Source organism: Schistocerca americana, chromosome 5 (assembly GCF_021461395.2).
Source record: "Schistocerca americana isolate TAMUIC-IGC-003095 chromosome 5, iqSchAmer2.1, whole genome shotgun sequence".
NCBI classification, from domain to species: domain Eukaryota; kingdom Metazoa; phylum Arthropoda; class Insecta; order Orthoptera; family Acrididae; genus Schistocerca; species Schistocerca americana.
Genome location: NC_060123.1, coordinates 388,477,873 through 388,501,573, shown reverse-complemented (window position 1 = coordinate 388,501,573; position 23,701 = coordinate 388,477,873).

Sequence of the window (23,701 nt, the reverse complement as noted above, 5' to 3'; positions counted from 1 at the left end):
ACAACACATTTCTTCCCCTTTCATTTCGAGAAAAAGGGATATTTCCTCATGAATGGCAAAGAAAGCATCAAGAACTTTTCCCCGACTCAGCCAACAAACTGTACTGTGGTAAGGTGTATCCCCATATTCCGCTTCCATATCTTTCAGGAAACCTTTGAATTTGTGATGATTCATACCGTGACGCCGCACAAGATTCACACACTTCGCGACATCTTTCATTACTCCACCTAGCTCTACTGTTTCAGCACACAGTGCCTCTTGGTGAATAAAACAATGAAGAGTCAAAAAGTCTTTCCCGAATTCGTCCCTGAGTTTATTTTTCAAACGAGAAGCAAAACCTTGGTGACACCCCATCATTTGTGGTGCACCGTCTGTCGCTACAGACTGGAGCTTATCCCACGGCAAATTCATATTGTCCACTGATTCACAAACAGCTTCAAAAATGACACGTCCTGTTGCGATGTAATCGAGTCGTACCACATCCAAGAATTCTTCAGTTACTTGCAGCTCCATGTCGACACCACGCACAAAGACTGCAAGCTGAGCACAGTCTGATATGTCGGTGGTTTCGTCAAGCGCTAGCGAAAATGCAACAAAGCTCTCCACCTTTTTCCTGAGCTGTGTCTCCAAATCCGCTGCCATGTCCAGGATTCGACGAGACATTGTTTGCTTCGACAGGCAAACCCCTTCAATTGCCTGCACCTCCCTTGGAAACAAACATTCTGCAACTGCTACCCTGCATGATTTTACGAGTGGTCCCACCGAAAACGGCTTGCCACTCGTCGCAATGATGTGAGCAACCCTGTAGCTTGCTCGAATTGCAGATTCAGTAGTGTTTTCTCTGCTCTCATCCACTTGAAAATTATAAACGCATTACAGAATACGAACTATGTTGCATGTTTTGATACCCTATGTATTACGAAACAGTTTTTAAACTTACATCTCGTGGTATGTCATTCTTAAGCCTGGCTACCAGTTCTCTGCGTGCAACGCCTTCTACCTGACCGTAGTGCGCTGCGTGAAGAGATGTACAATGGCATTGTGTATTGTACCTCTTCACAGAATTAAATACTTTATGACATACAAGACACTGCGGACCACCATCCCTCTCAATGAATAGAAAGATATCCTCCAATAGAGGTACAGGGCTCCTGCGGCTAGTCATAGCTGTCATTGAACATGGATTATTGCGTCAGTTGTGGCTGCATGAGGCCAGGGGGCAGTGAGTTCGCTTTCCACCTCCACGCGGGCTCCGAGCTGCCTCAGTGAGCGCTCCGGCTCCCTGGAGCTCAGTTGGAACAGCCTGGTGTAGTCAATGACAAACCTGGGTGCACGAATGTCAAAACGTCATTTTTTCAGATGAATCCAGGTTCTGTTTACAGCATCATGATGGTCACATCTGTGTTTGATGACATCGCGGTGAACGCACATTGGAAGTGTGTATTCGTCATTGCCATACTGGTGTATCACCCGGCGTGATATTATGGGGTGCCATTGGTTACACGTCTTGGTCACCTCTTGTTTGCATTGACGGCACTTTGAGCAGTGGACGTTACATTTCAGTGTCTTACAACCCGTAGCTCTACCCTTCATTCGATCCCTGCGAAATCCTGCATTTCAGCAGGATAATGCACAACCGCATGTTGCAGGTCCTGTACGGGCCTTTCTGGATACAGAAAATGTTCAACTGCTGCCCTGGCCAGCACATTCTCCAGATCTCTCACCAATTGAAAATGTCTGGTCAATGGTGGCCGAGCTACTGACTCATCACAATACGTCAGTCACTACTCTTGATGAATTGTGGTATCGTGTTGAAGCTGCATGGGCAGCTGTACCTGTACACGCCATCCAAGCTCTGTTTGACTCAATGCCCAGGCATATCAAGGCCGTCATTATGGCGAGAGGTGGTTGTTCTGGGTACTGTTTTCTCAGGATCTATGCACCCAAACTGCGTGAAAATGTTATCACATGTCAGTTCTAGTATAATATATTTGTCCAATGGATACCCGTTTATCATCTGCATTTCTTCTTGGTGTAGCAGTTTTAATGACCAGTAGTGTAGCTTTTCTGGTCAAAAATCAACCCTGCATGGTTTCATCACACAATGTTTTGATGGAATCCACACTTTGTAACCATCTTTTCATTCACGTAGCCAATGAAATGACCAGGTATAGCCTTTTCATCGAACTTAGAACGAAATTTCTTTGGCAAATAAACATAGCATTGTGATCCAAAAATTTGTAGATAATTAAAACTGGTAAACACTTTGCCAGTCCACAATTCGAAAGGTGTTTTACGTTCATCACTTGACTTCCAAGTACGATTGAGTAGAAAAACGGATATGTCACATACATGAGGTAACTTGCTAGATGTTTAACACTGAGCTAGCTAATTCAACTATATGTCTATTTGCTTGTTCAGCAACACCATTTTGCTCAGGAGTGTCTGGACACATAATACGAAACTCAGTATCATGGTCTTGTAGAACAGCAGCTATCACGTTACAGTTAAACTCTCCTCCACCATCAGACTGGAATACTTTTACCTTATGACCAATAGCATCACACTCCTTCGAAAAGGTTTTCAAATTGTTAGCCACTTCAGATTTATTTTTATATATCCAAACGAAATGAGAAAAATCATCTTTGAAAATCATATAGTAACGAAAATCAATTATAGAGTCAATAGACATGGGTCCATTAACTTCTGCATTGATCAACTCACCAACAGTTTGTGGACGATCTCTGCAATGGCTAAATGGTTTACGGAGGGATTTGCCAAGAACACATCTGTCACAAAACGATGTGGTATCAGGGCACTTAACTGACATACCGAAACGAGAGGGGATGTCTCGTACATGACGTTTAACTTGATGACCGAGTCTCTCATGCCAAAATTGTTGTTGTTCTTCTGAAGTTGCTAAGTTAACCATTACTAGTGAATCCAGAGGACAAACTCACATGTTCATAATGTATACTGAACCAACTAGTCTTCCTGTTGCAACTATTGCACTACGTTACTGAATGATAACACCTTTGTTATCATGAGTCACATTATATCCACTTTGTGTACCTTGACGGACAGAGAAAAGTTGGTGTCTGATATCAGGTACATATCAGACATTTTCAAGCAAAGCAAGTGACCACCATTTGTTTATGAATATTTAAGTGTGAATACAGCCAGCTGTCTGCACACATTGTGGAATCGAAAACTTTTTGACTGTAGCGAAATGCCATTTATTTGGTGAAATATGATGTGTCGTGCCAGAGTCCGAAATCCAAGAATCTGCAAAATCAACATTAACATGAGGCAACAAGCTAGTGGCTAGAAATGTATTTTGTTTGTTGCTCACTTTTAAACTGGAACTCGAATTATTATTGTTGTTAGCTGTCAGCTTTTGCTCCTTCTGCAGCCATGCGCTTTCGACGGTTTGTGATAATATGCCCAGCTTTCTTGCTATACAGACACGTACAATTTTCCTTCTTCTTTGACTAACTCCCCTCTGTTGTAAATTTCTTCTGTGTTTGATTTTCCCATTCTATTTTGCGTAGAAAGCACCAGCTGCCTGTGTAGCTAGCGAATTCTCAATCGAATGCAAATTCTGTATTAGAAGCAGTGTCGTCTGCTCGGGTTCAGGAACACAGTACCAGGTCGACCTGTAAAACTGATATTCAGGTCCTAATGTTTTGAAAATACAATTGTGGAGCAGCGAAAGGGACAAAGCTGCATTTGGACTAATTTTGTTCAGTTTACTGCATAAGTCATCGAAAATGTTCGCAAGTAGCGATGTGTGTTTTGTTATAAGCTAGACGTAACGTCATTTTTTGACTTTCAAAGAAACAATTGAACAACATATATAGTCGCTGCAATGAAGATTGTTCATATACTGAAATAAGGGTATCCCAAATTTCTTTTGCGTCAGTCTTCTTTCTTAGATCCTTCCGCTAATGACAGACTCTGACATGTACCATCTACAATCGAATAAAGAGAACGTTCCTTCACGCAAAGCTGAATCTGCCGTTTCCATGTTTCCCACTGATCTTCACTTAACAGTTTGTGAATGTTTGTACGACTAATATCATCACTCAACTGATGCGCCGTCTGCCATTCCAAAAATTTTGGAGTAGTAAACGGAAAAATAGTCTCTCGAACGAATACTACAATTCTCAGAGCCTGGACCGTTCAAACATGTGCACATAACCTGTTGTGGATGAACTTAGGATATAATTTTATAGCAAGAACACAACACTTTTAGGAACAGTGATCTTCTTCCTCTACTACAAGATGACACAGCAACAACAAAAACTTCAAAGAGTAAAAACATGGAAAACAAAAGAAACTCTTAGGAGCAAAGAAATTCACAACACAGAACCAAGCACCACCGTACCAGAGGAGAGGAGAAACAGTTCTGATTTATTTACTTTAACAATAACCACCCAAATATGACCGAAAATGTCATGTGTCTATCAACTATTTTTGCAAACGAAGGTTTGTTGAGACATTGTCAGTTCTTAACGTAGCAAGTTATTACGAGATAACATTTGATGCAGTGAGGCAAGCAGCCGTGTAGCACAGTGGCTTCAGGATGGTTACATTTTTTCTTCGCTCTGACTCACAGCACAGCTGACGTTTACCAGCCATGAGAAAGGTCTCAAGTAACATTCCTTCGGTACGCGAATCCATACCCCCTACGAATCTAAATGAACCGTAGTAATTATCATCCGATTTTGGTACACAATGTTTTGTTATTAAGGAAGGGACCCTACCAAAATTTCAGATTATCTATTATAGTTACGGAGACTGAGTAAATTACTTAAATGTCCTAAAACTGACACCTATGTTTCAAAACTAAATTAGGAGCAATGACCAACAGACTGTAGCACCCACAACCGCTTGGCCACCCCGGCTGGCCTTGTGTGAATACATGGGAATGGATGAGAGAGTGCATGTGGGACACACGTTAAAACTTAACGTCATTTTATGTAAAATGTTATAAAATGGAACCCTGGGAAAATTGTGTTGCAACCATGACGCTGATGACATGTGTCGATGTGTGCTTGTTTTTGTAAGAGAGCAGCCAGAATAAAAGTGTGAAGCGGAAAAAGTTTCTATATTAATTTAAAGAATATTTTGCATTTAGTTCTACTTTATTAAACAATATATTAGAAATTGAAATTGTAATGACGTAAGTGACTATCTGATTAGTGGTTGGCTAAGGCAAGTTTTGCCACGAGAATGATCTGGAAGGATCATTCTGATTAGTCATTCAGATCAATAGCCAATCAGAATTAAGTGATTCCCGCATGCAGATAGTTAGATAGGCAGAGAGGAGAGGAGCACTGAGATAGTCACTCGCTAACCTGCTTCAGGGTAACATCATGGTAGATGTCTCCATGAAAATAGCATGTAAAATTAACAACTAGAGAGGTCGTCGTGTTTAGGATGTGTCGTGACTATAATGGCTTAAGTTACGAACATTTTGATGAAAGTGTGATATTTCTGAATTAATTAATCGAAGTTTCACGAGCACGTGTAATTTTCGGTCATAGTGACAATTCCACATGGCATATTTCGTGTTCTTTATGGAATACTTTGCCTAGCACTTCTGACATAGAAGACCATTGAAATGACCGAATGTTCAACTCGCTAATAGTGGTGGCTCAGTGACTGTTAGATTACAAAAAATTAATCGGTATGGGCTTGCAGGAATTCTGGCTCCTTTTACGTGTGAAATGTGTTGGATAAACAGGGAACTTGGAATGACAGGGAACTTGGAATGATAAAGCATTTGCATTATTAAATGCGGACTTGATAACCATTCCATGTGCTTCCTTATGAATAAAAAGACATTAATAGAATTTTCAAATGCTTGTAGCAATTAAACTGCATTCTCCTACCACCTGAAATTTGTGATTTGCAACTTGAGTTACACGGCCTCTGTGTGGTAGGTATTAGATAGTGGTTTCATCAATGCCGCTTTACGCCACCTAGCTTATATCTACTACTGCAGAGTGAAGAGAAATCGGAAGGAAGAAATACAAAGGTAGGTGATCTGTTCGATGAAAGTGACTAAGGGCAGTAAAGAGATGAAAGAACGACCGACCAACCCCGTCTCACCGCAATTGGTGCATTTAGCATCTGGGAAATGATAAGTTCGAGTGTATACGAACTTCAAAAGCAGCAGTGTAACTAACCCGATAAATGAAAGACACACAAATGTATAAAGGAACTTTAATAGGGTAGCAGTAGCGAAGTGGAGATATAGTGGCGAGAACAACTGGTGTAGAAAGCGGCTGATGGTGTCTGCAGCAGCTGAACAATGTGAGGCAACAAGCAACAGCAGTCAGGAGTCTGCGGCAGTTGGCAGCAGTGGCTGGAGTGTGGGCCCAGACACTACACCTGCGGGGGCAGAGCTTGGCAAACAGACCCACTGGAATATCTAGCCATGCTGACGGTGGTAGAGAAAAGCTAAATAGTATTCTACTTCGTTTGATGTGTGTGTGTGTGTGTGTATGTGTGTGTGTGTGTGTGTGTGTGTGTGTGTGTGTGTGCGCACAAAGAAACTTGTCAACATGGCGGAAAATAAGAACCATGAGATAGTAGATGAGAAAGTGGGGGTGAATTGGTGTAGAGTAAAATATGAAGATAATGCAGTGACTAGTGATTTTAGTTTTGATGTGTCTCAAGCAAATGACAGTGGTTTGCCAGAGTCAATGTATGTTAATTATGGGACCGATATTGAACAAAACATGGTGGAAACCGATGTCCTGTTTATATCTGTTACTGTTACAAAAATAAAGAACAAACCAATGTCAGTTGCTTGCGAGCAGAAGGATAGTGTTTCAGATGTGTTAGCAAATGTTTTAAAACATATGGGTGATATGAATATCAATATGAAGGAAATGGGTTCTGATATTGACATTAAAATGAATAAATTACATTCTGAAGTTAATTAAGGGTTTACTAACTTGTCAGTCGAAACGGAATCCAGAATGGAAAATAAAATTTCTAAATTAAGAGATTCATTGAAAAATGATATGACTTTGTTTAGATACAGTGTAAAAAATGAGATTAGTAAGGTAAAACAAGAGTGTAATCATGCTGTTGTAACAGTAAAAACTGAATTAACTTCTCAGATTAAGCAAGTTACTGATGGTAACAAACAGTAAAAGGAACGAGTAAATATAGAGTTAGATAAAATCCATGAAGAAGTCAATAATGTTGGGAAAACAATGTGAGGATAGTCACATTATAATGGAAAATCAAATTAAAGAAGGAAAAAATGTATGTGCAAAATTTGGAGTGCAAGTAGCTACTAAAATTACTAACCTAGAAGCTAACATAAGTCAGTTTAGTACAGAAGTAGATGATCAACTGCATAACTATGATGACAGACTAAAAAGAGTAGAGCAAAGGGTTACTAACAGTAGTGATTGTGTAATGTCTAATTGTGTGGAGAAGCGTCAGAAACACCGGCAGTTTTTGCGATTCGATCCGAGTAAAAATACACATTCAAAAGAATTTTGGAGTGATTTTGAAGACGTCTTGCCCAAGTCTTGGAATGACAAACAAAAAATTGGTTTCATTACATCAAATTTGATGAGGGGAGCTAGAATTTGGAGAAATGGGGTATCAGATAAATATGACAAATTAGAGGAGTTTAAGCAGGCCTTTTTCGAGGAATATTGGGGCAAGAGAAAGCAGATGGAAATTCTGAACGAATTTTTGTCAGGGGAAAAATATGATCCAAAGAAAGAGAGTATTAAAGGATTTGTGAAAACATGGGTAACAACTTGATTGTATTTGAGCTCGAAAGTGGTAACAGAACAGGTTTCCAGAATGAAGGTAGGAGACGAGGTACTGGCGGAATTAAAGCTGTGTGGATGGGGTGTGAGTTGTGCCTGGGTACTTCAGTTGACAAAGCACTTGCCCGCGTAAGGCAAAGGTCCAGAGTTCGAGTCTCAGTCCGGCACACAGTTTTAATCTGCCAGGAAGTTTCAGAACAGGTTATTATGGGAATAGAGAATAAGTTGCCCGTATACTGGTGGAATAAAATAATATCAGCACCTATAGATGATATTGACAAATTTATCCATTATCTTGAGAGGGTAGAGAATATTTTAAAAGAGGAGGAGAGTGCTAGAAGGGATTATAGGCCTCCTGTTAGGCAAACTGAAAACAGAGCCGAGGTAAAAGTAATTAGAATTAGTGTACAAAGATCTAATAATTACATAGGCAAGTACTGAGGGCGAGGGGGTCCTGTTGGAAACAGATATAATGACAGGGACCAAAACATCGAATACAGACAGCAGCAATCAGCTGACAGGGCAGAGTGGCGCAGACTGCCAGTCAAAAGGAATGTCAGGGGCAATGACTGCATCGAAAAGGAGGAAAACTAATGGCAGTCTATAATGGTACTAGCATTTGCATACAAGCAGCATAATTTAAACCCACTAGCAAAACCTTTTGTAAGAAAAACACCAGCTGAACAGTTTAGGGGGGATGTGGTAGAGATAATTATTGCAGAGGAGAGGGCCACTGTAAGAAATTGTGTTTTTTGGGGAAATGTATTCAAATTTTGTGAGAGGAAACATCAAAACAGTGATTCAAGAAACCAGGTTAATGAGGAACAGTTGGTAGAAAGTGACTATTCAGAACAGGATGTGAAGGTAAATGAGCACTGCAAGACAGATGAGGGGCTTACTGTACACTGTGGAATTAGTGCAATAATAGGGGAGATGGTATTGGAAGTACCGGAGGAAGAGTTAATAGGGCAGAGGAAGTTTTGTATAGATCAAATGGAGTAGTTTCGGATAGTGATGAAGAAGAAACAGAAGAGGAGGAAGCAGGGGGTAATTTTGAAAATTCTGACAACACCATGGGAAGGGTTGCAGAATCTGGTGATATTATTAAGGAAGGGAATCTGGTGATATTATTAAGGAAGGGGAGTACTGAAAGAAGTGTTTTGATTTATTAATAATGGACGTACTAATGAAAGCTGTCACAGTTAAAGAAGAAGAAGAAGAAGCCCCCCGTGAGCATGTGCGTAATTTCCACAGGAGGTGTAGGTTTCAATAGACATGATGTAGTGCAGGATTTGTTAGAAGGTAGCACAGGATTTGTTAGAAGAGCCTATCATTGAAGTTACTATTTTTAATGGAAAAGTTCCTTGTTTATTGAGTAATGTTTCCAATGTATGTGCAGTATCACAGTGTTTTGTAAATGCTCTCCCTGCTAGTAAGGACGTGGTTATAATGCCAGTGAGTGGCTTAAATATTATTGTAGCCACAGGGAAAAGTAAAAAAGTAGTCAAACATGAAATTATGCTATCTGTCAGGATTGGTGAGGTAGAATTTGAACAGAACTTTTTAATAATAAATGGATTAGGTGTTGAAATGCTGGTAGGTGCAAATTTCTTACAAAGGTACCAAGGAAAAGTAGATTTTGGAACTAGTGAAGTGGTCACTGTAATAAATAGAACAATAGTTATCCCTTTCTCTGGAAAATGACTATATGTATCCAACGAGCAAAATGACATTCCTATACAGTATTGCAGAATGAAAGAGTATAATGAGGGATGTAATGAATATGGTGAAAGGAAGGAAGTAGATCCTTCTGTGATAGACAATACCAGGAGGCTAACTGACGAAAAAATACAGGGATTATCGAATTTGACAGACAAATAGAAGGATGATGAGGGCAGTAGTAACTAACAAGCCTCAGGGATGTGCGTTCTTTGCATCAGGTGTTTTACGAACACCAGGCGTCCCGAGTTGTTGGCAATATTATTTCATTTTTGTTTCATATTGTCAACATAACTCTCCATCATTCAGAACTGTTGTTATCTTCTTTCCTTCTTCCCTATCGTAGTGAACAATGGAGATAAAATGTAGATAAAGAGAATAGGGCCATCAGAAAATAAGAGATTGAGTAAAAGACAGGTTTGGAAGCAGATGGCTAAAATACTAACGTGTGGATGTGGAATGAAAGTAATGAAAAAAAGGAATAATGAAAGGAATAAAGTAATGTGTCTATATAATAAGTGATGACTAAGCAATTTTTTGAAGCATATATAAATGTTGTTGGAAGATGTTTGTAGTAAATGCATAAGGTATGTGCTTATTAGAAATAAGTAAATAAATTTTATACAAGGGGGTACCCAAAAGTAACCGGAATCGTAATGCTGCACATCGTGTACTTGTAGTAGCAGGTTGCGCCGCCAGAGGGTTGTAGTAGGAGCTCTGCTGAGTCATTCTGCCACGCGGCGTCACCCAACAGTGAGAAGTGTGGATTCTTTGGCAGTTCTTTGAGTGTGCGTACAGTGCAGACGAGGAAGTGGCTAGTTCTTACGAACAACGTGCGGCAGTGAAGTTTTGTTTCTTGCTCAGCAAGAACGCAGCAGAAACTGTTGTGATGATTCAGACAGCCTACAAAGACCATGCTCTTAGTAAACCGCACCTATACGAATGGTTTTCTCGGTTTAAAAAGGGAGAAATGGTGGTTGAAGATCAGCCCCATTCCAGTCGACCTTCAACTGCTCAAAGCGAAGACAACATTGACAAAATCCGTGATCTCATCAGTGAAGATCGACGCAGGACAATCGACCAAGTCGAGAACTTGTCCAGGTTATCCTGGAGCTCAAATCAGCGCATCGTGACTATCAATTTTGGGATGCAAAGAGTGGCAGCAAAATTCATGCCGAAGCTTCTTACCGGAGATCAAAGGGATCATCGCGTTCAAGCCTGTCTTGAAATGAAGGACGCGTTCAAAGATGATCCACATTTTTTCAACAAAATCATTACAGGTGATCAGTCATGGTGCTATGGGTACGATTCAGAAAGTAAACAGCAGTCATCACAATGGAAGTCACCTGGCTCACCTCGACCATAAAAAGCTCGACAAGTGAAATCGAATGTGAAAACGATGTTGATCTGTTTTTTTGACATCAAAGGGATTGTACACTCTGAATTTGTCCCTGAAAACCAAACAGTAAACCAACAATTCTATTTGGAGGTTATGAAACGGCTTCGCAGAAGTTTGTTGCGAAAGTGTCCGGCTTTGTGGGATTCTGATGTGTGGTTCCTGCATCACGACAATGCTCCCGCGCACATGGCTCTCAGCTTTCGCCAGTTTTTGGCCTCAATGAAGACGACTACCTTGACCCACGCGCCCTATTCACCGGATTTAGCACCCTTGAACTTCTTCCTATTCCCGGGGATGAAAAGAGACTTGAGAGGGAAGCGTTTTGCGGATGTTGAAGACGTAAAACGCAATGTCATGAAAGTGCTAGCAGGTATCAAAGAGGACGGATTTAAAAGGTGCTTCGAACACTAGAATGAACGTTTGGACAAGTGTATTAATGCTAATGGAGAGTACTTCGAAGGAGATTAAGGCTGTATTTGAAAACAATTAAGTATATGCTTTCTGGAAAGAAATTCCGGTTATTTTTGGGTCCCCCCTCGTGTATACATGATGTGTGTTTGAGAGCCACAGAAATTGGCAAAAGTGATTTTCAGTATTTTCAATAATTTTGCATTCTCTTTGTGTAGTAGTTTATTTTCTGTAAAATCATGAAATTTAAATAGTAAATAGAAGAAATGTTTGTAAATTTTGTGGAATAAGTATTGCTTTCAGTAGGAACTTGCTTAAGCAATCTCTCACTAAGAAGGGCATAAAATCATTGGTCGAAAAAAAAAAAGAAGAAGAAGAGTAAAGTAGTAGTGCCAATTTGGGTACTGTTGGTGTTTTTGAACAATGGTTAATTCATTTTTTCTGATAATAATTAGTACTGCATGAGACTATGATATACAAGATGTTGGCTTGCAATGAATATGGAGTTGTCTTGGGAAAAAGTTTTGTAAAAAAAAAAAGAAAGAAAGAAATAAATAATCAATAATTTTTGAATACACAAAAATTTTGAAAGGTTCCTAGTAAAGTTTTGCCTTTGAATTTGAGAATAAAAATTATGGACTATGATAAATATATATGTGTAAAGTTAGGATGCAGATATTAAGAAAGGAGACTTAGACATACTGTATTTTGCAGGTATGAAAATTTGAAAAACCCTATATGAGACTCGAAAAAGTCCGATTTGGGACTGAGGGCTGGACGCTGTATCTCAGTGATGTGCCTATAAAGCAACCAAAGTGTAAGTGTGAAAAAGAAAATTGTTATCCCCCATATGTGCTGCTACCAAAAGTCAGAGTTTTGTTTTTTTATATAAAAAGGACATACCCTCTGTGTTCTCGTCTACTAAAAGGAGGCTCTCCAAAGCGATTAAAATAATACATTATGTTTTATAAACGCTATCATAGCGACTTGTAAAATGTTTGATTCTGTTCGAAACAATTTAGGAATGTGTAAAATAATTCTTCATAGGAAAATTTAATTTCAAGGAAAATTTGAATATTTGCTGATGTAAATGGTTTGATAAATATTTTTTTTTTAAATGTTAAAAGGAGGAATTTTGTACAAAAGATATGATTTCTGAGAGAAAGAAGGAAATTTTGTAAATTAAATTTGTTATTCGCTATCAAGTCCAAGCTTTTGAAATTGGATATAACAGTGTAGAAAATTGTAATGTAGTTTTGATATTTTGATCATTTGAAAAAAAATTTTTAAAGTATAAACAACTTGGATTAGAAGCCCCATAGTTAAATGTGTTGGTGTAGTTAAAGAGTTCAGTAATAACATTGCTGTTGTAAGAACCTCAAATGCACTCAGGAGTAATTTTAGGGTCTTAGGGGGTGTGTAACATAGCAAGTTATTACGATATAACATTTGATGCAGTAAGGCAAGCAGCCGCGTAGCACGATGGCTTCAGGATGGCTACGGTTTTTCTTCGCTCTGACTCACAGCGCAGCTGACGTTACTAGCCATGAGAACAGTCTCAAGTAACATTCAGTTGGTATGCAAATTTATAAACCCTACGAATGTAAATAAATCATAGTAATTATCATACGGTTTTGCTAAAATTTGGTATGCAGTCTTTTGTTATTAAGGAAGGGATCCTGTCAAAATTTCAGATTTTTATCTATTATAGTTACGGAGATTGAGAAAATTACTTAAATGTCCTAAAACCGACTCTTATGTTTCAAAACTCAGTTAGGAACAGAAACCAAATGTCTTTTATTATCATCTGAAATCATAACAAAGCTCACAGTTTATAAAATCACTTAATTGGAATTTTCTTTTCAAAACTCTAATTACTCTACATTATGTAATATAAAAATCATTCAAAATTATTATTTGCTTATCATTTTTTTGTGTGAATACATGGGAATGAATGAGAGAGTTCACGTGGGACATACGTTAAAACTTAATGTCATTTTAGGTAAAACCTTATAAACCTGAACCTGGGAAAATTGTGTTGCAACCACAATGCTGATGACATGTGTCGATGTGTACTTGCTTTTGTAAGAGAGCAGCCAGAATAAAAGCCTGGAGCAGAAAAGTTTCTATATTAATTTAAAAAATATTTTGCATTTAGTTCTATTTTATTAAACAATATATTAGAAATTGAAATTGTAATGGCGTAAAGGACTATCTGATTAGTGGTTGGCTAAGGCAAGTTTTGCCACGAGAATGATCTTGAAGGATCCTTCTGATTGGTCATTCAGATCAATAGCCAATCACTTCCGTCATGCAGAGAGGAGAGGAGCATTGAGATAGTCGCTCGCTAACCTACTTCTGAGTAACACCATGGTAGAGGTCCCAGTGAAAATAGCATGTAAAATGAAGAACTAGGGGGTTCATAGTGTTTATAATGTGTCATGACTGTAACGGCTTAAGTTACGAACATTTTGATCAAATGGTGATATTTCTGAATTAATTAATTGAAGTTTTATGAGCGTATAAAATTTTCAGCCATAGTGACAATTCCACGTGGCATATTCTGTGTTCTTTATGGAATACTTTGGCAAGCACTTCGGACATAGAACACCATTGAAATGACTTAATGTCCAACTGGCTAATAATGGTGGGTCAGTGACTGTTAGATCGCAAAAATTAATCGGGTTCGGGCTTGCAGGAATTCTGGCTGATTTTATGTTTGAAATATGTTGGATAAACAGTGAACTTTGACTGGTATAGCATTTGCATTATTAAATGCGAACTTGATAGCCATTTCATGTGCTTCCTTGTGAATAAAAAGAGGTTAATAGAATTTTCAAATGCTTATTGCAATTAAACTGCATTCTCCTACCACCTGAAATTTGTGAAAATGAAATTACAGGAACTGATTTGCAACTTGAGTTAAGCGGCGTCTTGGTAGGTATTAGGCAGTGGTTTCATCAATGCTGCTTTACACGCCTAGCATGTATCTACTACTTTAGAGTGAAGAGACATCGGAAGAAAGAAATATAGAGGTAGGTGAACTGTTCGATGAAAGTGACTTAGGAGAGAGTAAGGAGATGAAAGAATGACCGACCGACCCCGCCCCGCCGCAAGTTTCATTACATTCACTACCAAAGGTAAAAGAACGAATAGTATTCATCAGTGCTTTGCATCATGTATTTCCACGCAACTGGATGGAAGCACAGAAAATCAGATTTGTCATGTGATATACATGAGGTGATGTGCTTTTACGGGAAACTGAAGTGGCCAAACGTTAAAGCTCTTATATCCAATGTGAACGAGCTTCCTCTACAAATACTGGTCTGTGGCAGTGCAAAAAAGGATCAGACATGAGGTTTTCAATCCTGCACCATTAAATAGTAAATAGGGTTGTCTACGTGGATACTTTGAAAAATACCTGAACAAGACACGCTAGTGGACGAATCCAATATCAAGATAGACGTGTTAAAATTTGTGAAAAGTCATTTACCATCACACATTAGAGAAAAATTAGTCATAACGCCAGAACATGACACTGAATATTTTCTATCAGTGATTGATTCTATCTACTTAATCTATGAGGAAAGACCTGTACCCAATAGAGCAACATAAAATCAGGCACAACAACAACAACATAGTTATGTAAATCAGTTAGTAAAACATGATCTGAGCACACAGCAAGGATGGTACACACAACAGCAAAATTACATACCCAGAGATAATGAGTAAAGTAATGGGAGCGAAAAAAAAAAAAAAAGATTTAAAAGAAATTTCCAAAACAACACAGGTAATTTCAACGCATGAGTGAATTACAATTCACCATCACATGGCTCAATGCCAAACATGAATAGAAACATTCAGCCACAGCAGTGGCCAACGTGCGGAAACAATGTCAAGCTGTGGGCAGCAAAAACTGCACAGCAGCTAATGACACGAATTGGTGAAGTATCCACACAGTGCAACTAACTGAAATTTCTCCAGGTATCGAATTAAGTCACACTATGCCATTGGAAAACACCAAACAGTCATAGTTAAGCCCCAGGCTATTGGCCTCTCAGGGAGTGGGGGCAAGGCAGAACTACAAACATGTTTTATAAGGTTCAACAAACAAGGTGACATTAAGGATGATTTGTATCAGCATGAACTAGATATAGTAGATAAAGTCAAGGAAGATCAAATACAAGCAAGCATTAAGGTGAAAATATTTAACATTGACGCACAGTTAATTTTAGATACGGGTTCGACTACTAACCTAATGTCAAATGAATTTTTTGTGAATTTATGAAGAGAAGCAAGTTCCCAAAATTTCCTGCCAAAATTGCAAGGTGCAAACTGCTACAGACAGTAAGACTAAATTGGTTAAACATCAGGCACTTATTCCATTACAAATTGAACATTTTACAGTGAAGTGCAACTTTCTTATAATCGACAAACTTATAGTCAATTGTCTTATTCGCATGGACACATTTGTTGTTGTCTTCAGTCCTGAGACTGGTTTGATGCAGCTCTCCATACTACTCTATCCTGTGCAAGCTTCTTCATCTCCCAGTACTTTCTGCAACCTACATCCTTCTGAATCTGCTTAGTGTATTCATCTCTTGGTCTCTCTCTATGATTTTTACCCTCCACACTGTCCTCCAATGCTAAATTTGTGATCCCTTGATGCCTCAGAACATGTCCTACCAACCGGTCCCTACTTCTTGTCAGATTGTGCCACAAACTCCTCTTCTCCCCAATTCTATTCAATACTTCGTCATTAGTTACGTGATCTACCCATCTAATCTTCAGCATTCTTCTGTAGCACCACATTTCGAAAGCTTCTATTCTCTTCTTGTCCAAACTGTTTATCGTACATGTTTCTCTTCCATACATGGCTACACACCATACAAATACTTTCAGAAACGACTTCCTGACACTTAAATCTATACTCAATGTTAACAAATTTCTCTTCTTCAGAAACGCTTTCCTTGCCATTGCCAGTCTACATTTTATATCCTCCCTACTTTGACCATCATCAGTTATTTTGCTCCCCAAATAGCAAAACTCCTTTACTACTTTAAGTGTCTCATTTCCTAATCTAATTCCCTCAGCATCACCCGACTTCATTCGACTACATTCCATTATCCTCCTTTTGCTTTTGTTGATGTTCATCTTATACCCTCCTTTCAAGACACTGTCCGTTCCGTTCAACTGCTCTTCCAAGTCCTTTGCTGTCTATGACAGAATTACAATGTCATCGGCGAACCTCAAAGTTTTTATTTCTTCTCCCTGGATTTTAATACCTACTCCAAACTTTTCTTTTGTTTCCTTTCTGCTTGCTCAACATACAGATTGAATAACATCGGGGACAGGCTACAACCCTGTTTCACTCCCTTCCCAACCGCTGCTTCCCTTTCATGCCCCTCGACTCTTATAACTGCCATCTGGTTTCTGTACAAATTGTAAATAGCCTTTCGCTCCCTGTATTTTACCCTACCACCTTTAGAATTTGAAAGAGAGTATTCCAGTCAACATTGTCAAAAGCTTTCTCTAAGTCTACAAATGCTAGACATGTAGATTTGCCTTTCCTTAATCTATTTTCTAAGATATGTCATAGGGTCAGTATTGCCTCATGTGTTCCAACATTTCTACAGAATCCAAACTGATCTTCGCCGAGGTCAGCTTCTATCAGTTTTTCCATTCGTCTATAAAGAATTCATGTTAGTATTTTGCAGCTGTGACTTATTAAACTGATAGTTCGGTAATTTTCACATCTGGCAACATCTGCTTTCTTTGGGATTGGAATTATTATATTCTTCTTGAAGTTTGAGGGTATTTCGCCTGTTTCATACATCTTGCTCACCAGATGGTAGAGTTTTGTAAGGGCTGGCTCTCCCAAGGCCATCAGTAATTCCAATGGAATGTTGTCTACTCCCGGGGCCTTGTTTCGACCCAGGTCTTGCAGTGCTCTGTCAAACTCTTCACGCAGTTTCGTATCTCCTATTTCATCTTCATCTACATCCTCTTCCATTTCCATAATATTGTCCTCAAGTACATCGCCTTTGTATAGACCCTCTAAATACTCCTTCCACCTTTCTGCTTTCCCTTCTCTGCTTGGAACTGGGTTTCCATCTGAGCTTTTGATATTCATACAAGTGGCTCTCTTTTCTCCAAAGGTCTTTCTAATTTTCCTGTAGGCAGTATCTATCTCACCCCTAGTGAGATAAGCCTCTACATCCTTACATTTGTCCTCTAGCCTTCCCTGCTTAGCCATTTTGCACTTCCTGTCGATATCATTTTTTAGACGTTTGTATTCCTTTTTGCCTGCTTCATTTACTGCATTTGTATATTTTCTCCTTTCATCAATTAAGTTCAATACTTCTTCTGTTACCCAAGGATTTCTACTAGCCCTCGTCTTTTTACCTACTTGATCCTCTGCTGCCTTCACTACTTCATCCCTCAGAGCTACCTATTCTTCTCCTACTGTATTTCTTTCCCCCATTCCTGTCAATTGTTCCCTTGAGCTCTCTCAAAAAACTCTGTACAACCTCTGGTTTAGTCAGTTTATCCAGGTCCCATCTCCTTAAATTCCCGCCTTTTTGCGGTTTCTTCAGTTTTAATCTACAGTTCATAACCAATAGATTGTGGTCAGAGTCCACATCTGCCCCTGGAAATGTCTTACAATTTAAAACCTGGTTCCTAACTCTCTGTCTTACCATTATATAATCTATCTGATACCTTCTAGTATCTCCAGTATTCTTCCATGTATACAACCTTCTTTTATGATTCTTGAACCAAGTGTTAGCTATGATTAAGTTATGCTCTGTGCAAAATTCTACCAGACGGCTTCCTCTTTCATTTCTCTCCCCCAGTCCATATTCACCCACTATGTTTCCTTCTCTCCCTTTTCCTACTCTCGAGTTCCACTCACCCATGACTATTAAATTTTCATCTCCCTTCACTACCTGAATAATTTCTTTTATCTCATCATACTTTTCATCAATTTCTTCATCATCTGCAGAGCTAGTTGGCATATAAATTTGTACTACTGTAGTAGGCATGGGCTTCGTGTGTATCTTGGCCACAATAATGCGTTCGCTATGCTGTTGGTAGTAGCTTACCCGCACTCCGTTTTTTTTTTATTCATTATTAAACCTACTCCTGCATTACCTCTATTTGTTTTTGTATTTATAACCCTGTATTCACCTGACCAAAGGTCTTGTTCCTCCTGCCACCGAACTTCACTAACTCCCACTATATCTAAGTTCAACCTATCCATTTCCCTTTTTAAATTTTCTAACCTTCCTGCCTGATTAAGGGATCTGACATTCCACCCTCCGATCCGTAGAACGCCAGTTTTCTTTCTCCTGATAACGACGTCCTCTTGAGTAGTCCCCGCCCGGAGATCCGAATGGAGGACTATTTTACCTCCGGAATATTTTACCCAAGAGGACGCCATCATCATTTAACCATACAGTAAAGCTGCATGCTCTCGGAAAAAATTACGGCTGTAGTTTCCCCTTGCTTTCAGCCGTTCGCAGTACCAGCACAGCAAGGCCGTGTTGGTTAGTGTTGCAAGGCCAGATCAGTCAATCATCCAGACTGTTGCTCCTGCAACTGCTGAAAAGGCTGCTGCCCCTCTTCAGGAACCACACGTTTGTCTGGCCTCTCAACAGATACCCCTCCGTTGTGGTTGCACCTACGGTACGGCCTTCTGTATCGCTGAGGCACACAAGCCTCCCCACCAATGGCAAGGTCCATGGTTCATGGGGGTAGGTGGACACATTTAGAACATACAAAACGCAGATTGACATAGGTAATTGTAAATGCCCCTTTTTTGTAAAGGACCAGATCTTATCTATCAATTTAGTCAGAACACCTGATGAAAGTAACAAAAACAAACCAGAGTCAAATGTTGTGGTACAATATTCCTTTTCCGTTTTATATTTCACAAACACATTTGATACTGAACAAAGAGCAAACACTGAGGTTAGTTACAAAATGGTAGAGCAGAAACTAAGTGAATCACAGGTTCTAATTGAGATAGAATGACAAGAACTTTCTAATTTGTTATTTAAGTATGCAAGTGTTTTCAGTAAGGAACCAGGAGTAATCTAAGACTATGAATATAAATTTGAAGTCTATACACATGAAACATTTTGTGTAATTTCATATCCTATTCCATGGGCAAAACAAGAGGCAGTAAAGAAAGAGATCAATCATATGATTAAATGGAGAATTACACAAACTTCATTTTCACCCTATTGTAGTGCAATATTACCAGTAAGCAAACCAGATGGTCTGTAGGATTAGTTCTTGATGCTAGAGGTATCAGTAAGATTATAGTACCAGTACACGTAAGACCAGACAACCTGGATAAACAGCTTCTAAAATTTTACAATACAAAATATTTCAGTATACTCAATCTCAAGATGTCCTACGGGCAAATAAAGCTCCACAAAGAAAGTCGAAAATATACAGCATTTTTTGTGGTGGCAGAAGTTATGAATTCTGTGTTCTACCTTTTGGGCTGAACATTAGCGCAGGTGTGTTTATATCTGCATTGGACAAGGTTTTAGAGCCATAATTGCTCAGCAAAGTCACTGTTTATGTAGACGATGTGCTAATAGCCACACCCACTTGGTTACAAGATATCAGGCTCATTGAGTAGGTGCTTCAATGATTTGCAGATTAGGGAATAACAGCCAATTTAAAAAGTCTGGTTTTGGTAAGGAGCAAGTTAAACTTTTAGGACATGTTGTGTCAGGACAAGGTATATTACCTGATCCGAAGAAACTTGATGCCATACGCAATTGTCCAGCTCCAAGGAATAAAAAACAACTAAAGGCCTTTTTAGGACTACTTTCGTTTTCTCATAAGTTCGTACACAACAACTGATGAACAGTGATGCATTGTTCAACTTGTTACCAAAAAATAGGCTTTGGTTATGGTTCAAATGGCTCTGAGCACTATGCGACTTAACTTCTGAGGTCATCAGTTGCCTAGAACTTAGAACTAATTAAACCTAAGGACATCATACACATCCATGCCCGAGGCAGGATTCGAACCTGCGACCGTAGCGGTCGCTCGGCTCCAGACTGTAGCACCTAGAACCGCACGGCCACTCCGGCCGGCTTTGGTTATGGGATGATAAGTGTCAAGAGGACTTTAATAACACTAAGCAGACATTACTCAATGCAAACATTCTTAGCCACAATGACATGTCCAAGGATTTTTGTCTATGCACAGATGCCTCATCTCAAAGGACCCCATCCTGACAGCTTTACTTCTGCCAGTACCTCGTCTCCTACCTTCCAGGAAGCTTCTGTAAAGTTTTGAAGATAGGAGACGAGGTACTGGCAGAAGTAAAGCTGTGAGGATGGGGCGTGAGTCGTGCTTGGGTAGCTCAGTTGGTAGAGCACTTGCCCGCGAAAGGCAAAGGTCCCGTGTTCAAGTCTCGGTCCAGCACACAGTTTTAATCTGCCAGGAAGTTTCAACTGTGCAAAATGTCAAAAATACAAATAGTCCAGTGAGTCAAAATATACTGAGCTACACCCAATACTCACAAAAAACCCTTTAGATATAGTATCCCTGGTCATTGCTGGTCCATATCCAAGAAGTAAAGGAGGAGTAAGATATGTAGTATCACTATATGATATTTTCTCAAAAGATATCAAAATGTATGCCATGAAAAATGCAACAGCCACAAATATCAGAAAAGGAATTACTATTTGAGAAGAGTAGGCAAACCAAAGGTACTACTAACTGACAATGCTTCATGTTTTGTTGGGCAACAGTGGAAACAATTTATAACATCACATACTAGTAAGCCTTTTTCACCCAGAAGCAAGCCCAGTAAAACGAGTCTTTAAAGAATTTAACCAGTTTATTAGGACATATACCCCTCACAAACACACCCGATGGGTAGAGTACGTAACTCCTTTCATGCAAGTGGTCAATAACCTTGCACATTCGTCAACAGATTTCACACCTAATGAATTGATGTTATAGACAAAACAAATGAATAAGTGGGAGTCGCCCATGCCAAAGGTACCCACTACAGAAATGACACTACAAGATGAAATCAAACAAGCTATAGCCACATGAGAAAACAGGACTGAGTGTAGAATGAAAATTTATAACAAGAAACTGAAATATGTTACACAATTTTATGAAGGGCAACTAGTCCTCTTATGGACGCACCCTAAATAGAAAAAACTTGGCAAACTTTATGAGAAGTGGCAATTACTCTATTCAGGACCATATGTAGTTTCCAAAATAAGATAACCTGGACATACAGGTTAGTTTATGAGAAAACGGGAAGGACAAGGGTCTCCACCCTGACAAAGATATAAAAGCCTTTATAGAATGACGAGGCGTGGTAACATTTTTTTTTATTTTTTTATTTATTTATTTTTATTTTTTTTTTATCGCAAGATAATTGTACGTAGTGTACATAATTCTAAGTGTAATTTTTCTTGTGGAGTCTATTTTAAGATAAAGTAATGTGTATAGGCATAAGTAATTCTTTTGATTTGTACATGTAGGCATAAAAATTAACAGCAATGAGAAGTAACACACCGCTTCATGCAAATCGAAATTATAAACGAATTTAGCATATGGCTCAGTCATATCTCCAAGACAGAAAACAGAAAGTTGTCTTGAATAGCTCAGGTGGAGTATATGATGTTTCCTCACATTCTGAATGGAGTTCCATTACATGTGGAGTGCCTAAGGGCTCAATTCTTGGGCCACTGTTATTCCTGATCTTTATAAATTATCTACCATTGCGTACAAGCATGTCGTGTAAATTCACATCTTTTGCTGATACCACAATTTTTATGAGCAGTAGAACAGATAGTAATCTTGAGGAATCCACTAATCACATACTCTCAGATGTGGTTAATTGGTTCAAGGTGAATGGTCTCTCATTAAATTCCAGCAAGACCAGGTTTATTCAGTTCCATACAAAAACAGAAAGAGAGAGAGAGATAAGTGTGACATGTGGTAATCAGCCAATAGGAAGAATGGAAACAACAAAATTTCTTGGAGTGCACACTGACAGGAAAAATGAACTGGTCTTCGCATACTATAGATCTCTGCAAGAGGCTTAGCTCTGCTATGTATGCTTTACGGGTTTCACTACATATGTTGAACCTAACACTGCAAAAGTGGCATAGTATGCTATTTTCACTCACTCATTGAATACGGCACTATTTTTTGGGGCAACCAGCCACTAGCAAGGAAAGTGTTTATTGCTCAGAAGCGAGCCTAAAGAGTTATATGTGAATTGCGCCCAAGAGACTCTTGTAGAAACAGCTTTCGAAAACTTAAAATATCCACAACTACATGCCAATATATATTTTTTCTCTCATGTGTTTTGTCTGTAAAAATATAGAGATATTTCAAGCAAACAGTAATTATCATGAGCATAATACACGGAGGAAGAATGACATCACAGCGTGCATAGGAATTTGGGATTGATGCAAAAGGGTGTCTACTACACTGGAACAAAACTCTTCAATGCTCTTCCTCCGGAAATAAAGATAGATTCATAACAAGAGTAAGTTTAAGAAAGCATAAAATTTTTTCTACTAGAAATAGCTTTTTACAGTCTAGATGAATTTTTGAGCAAGTAAATTGTAAAATTATAATGGTGCCAGTAAGAATGTTATTTAGCTTGAGCTCTATACCCGTTTGTGCTCTGTATCTGTTTTTTCCATGGTGCTTCAATAATTCTAAGAAAATAAGTATAGTCTTTTTTTCTGTATTGCTGCTCAAAGAATTTACTGTACAAATTTTTATATAATTATATATGTTATAAGATTATCAAATTGTATTTGTGAAAAACTGACATGTTCCACATCCTTGTGAACCCAACACAGTTGGACCTATGGAACACTAAATGAAATCATTCAATCAATCAATCAATTGCGCACTCAACAATATGCTCTGACGTCAGCAGCAGGAGAGGAGACATTGACATGTGTGCATGTGTGACAGACTGGCAGAAGGTGCAACCAAAATAGGAGTGCAATATGTACCTAACTTAAATACAAAGTAAACGGAAATACTTCGCAAATACATCTATTATCTAAGAACTAAGAAACCTATTGATATATGTACACAGAGATTTAATTAAATACTAAGCTATATTCAACATATTTACAACCAAAAGGAAGCATTATGAAAAACTATGCGAGACATGTAAGCTAAGAACTAATGACAAAATACCGTGGGAAATGTCAAATAATTTTCTTTGTAGAGTAAATGATCATAATGAGTAACAGAATAAACGAATATGTATGAATTTACACAATGTATGGAAATATCTGCAAATGTATGGAATGACCAAATGTATCAGTGGCCACCGAGCTACATAATGCCA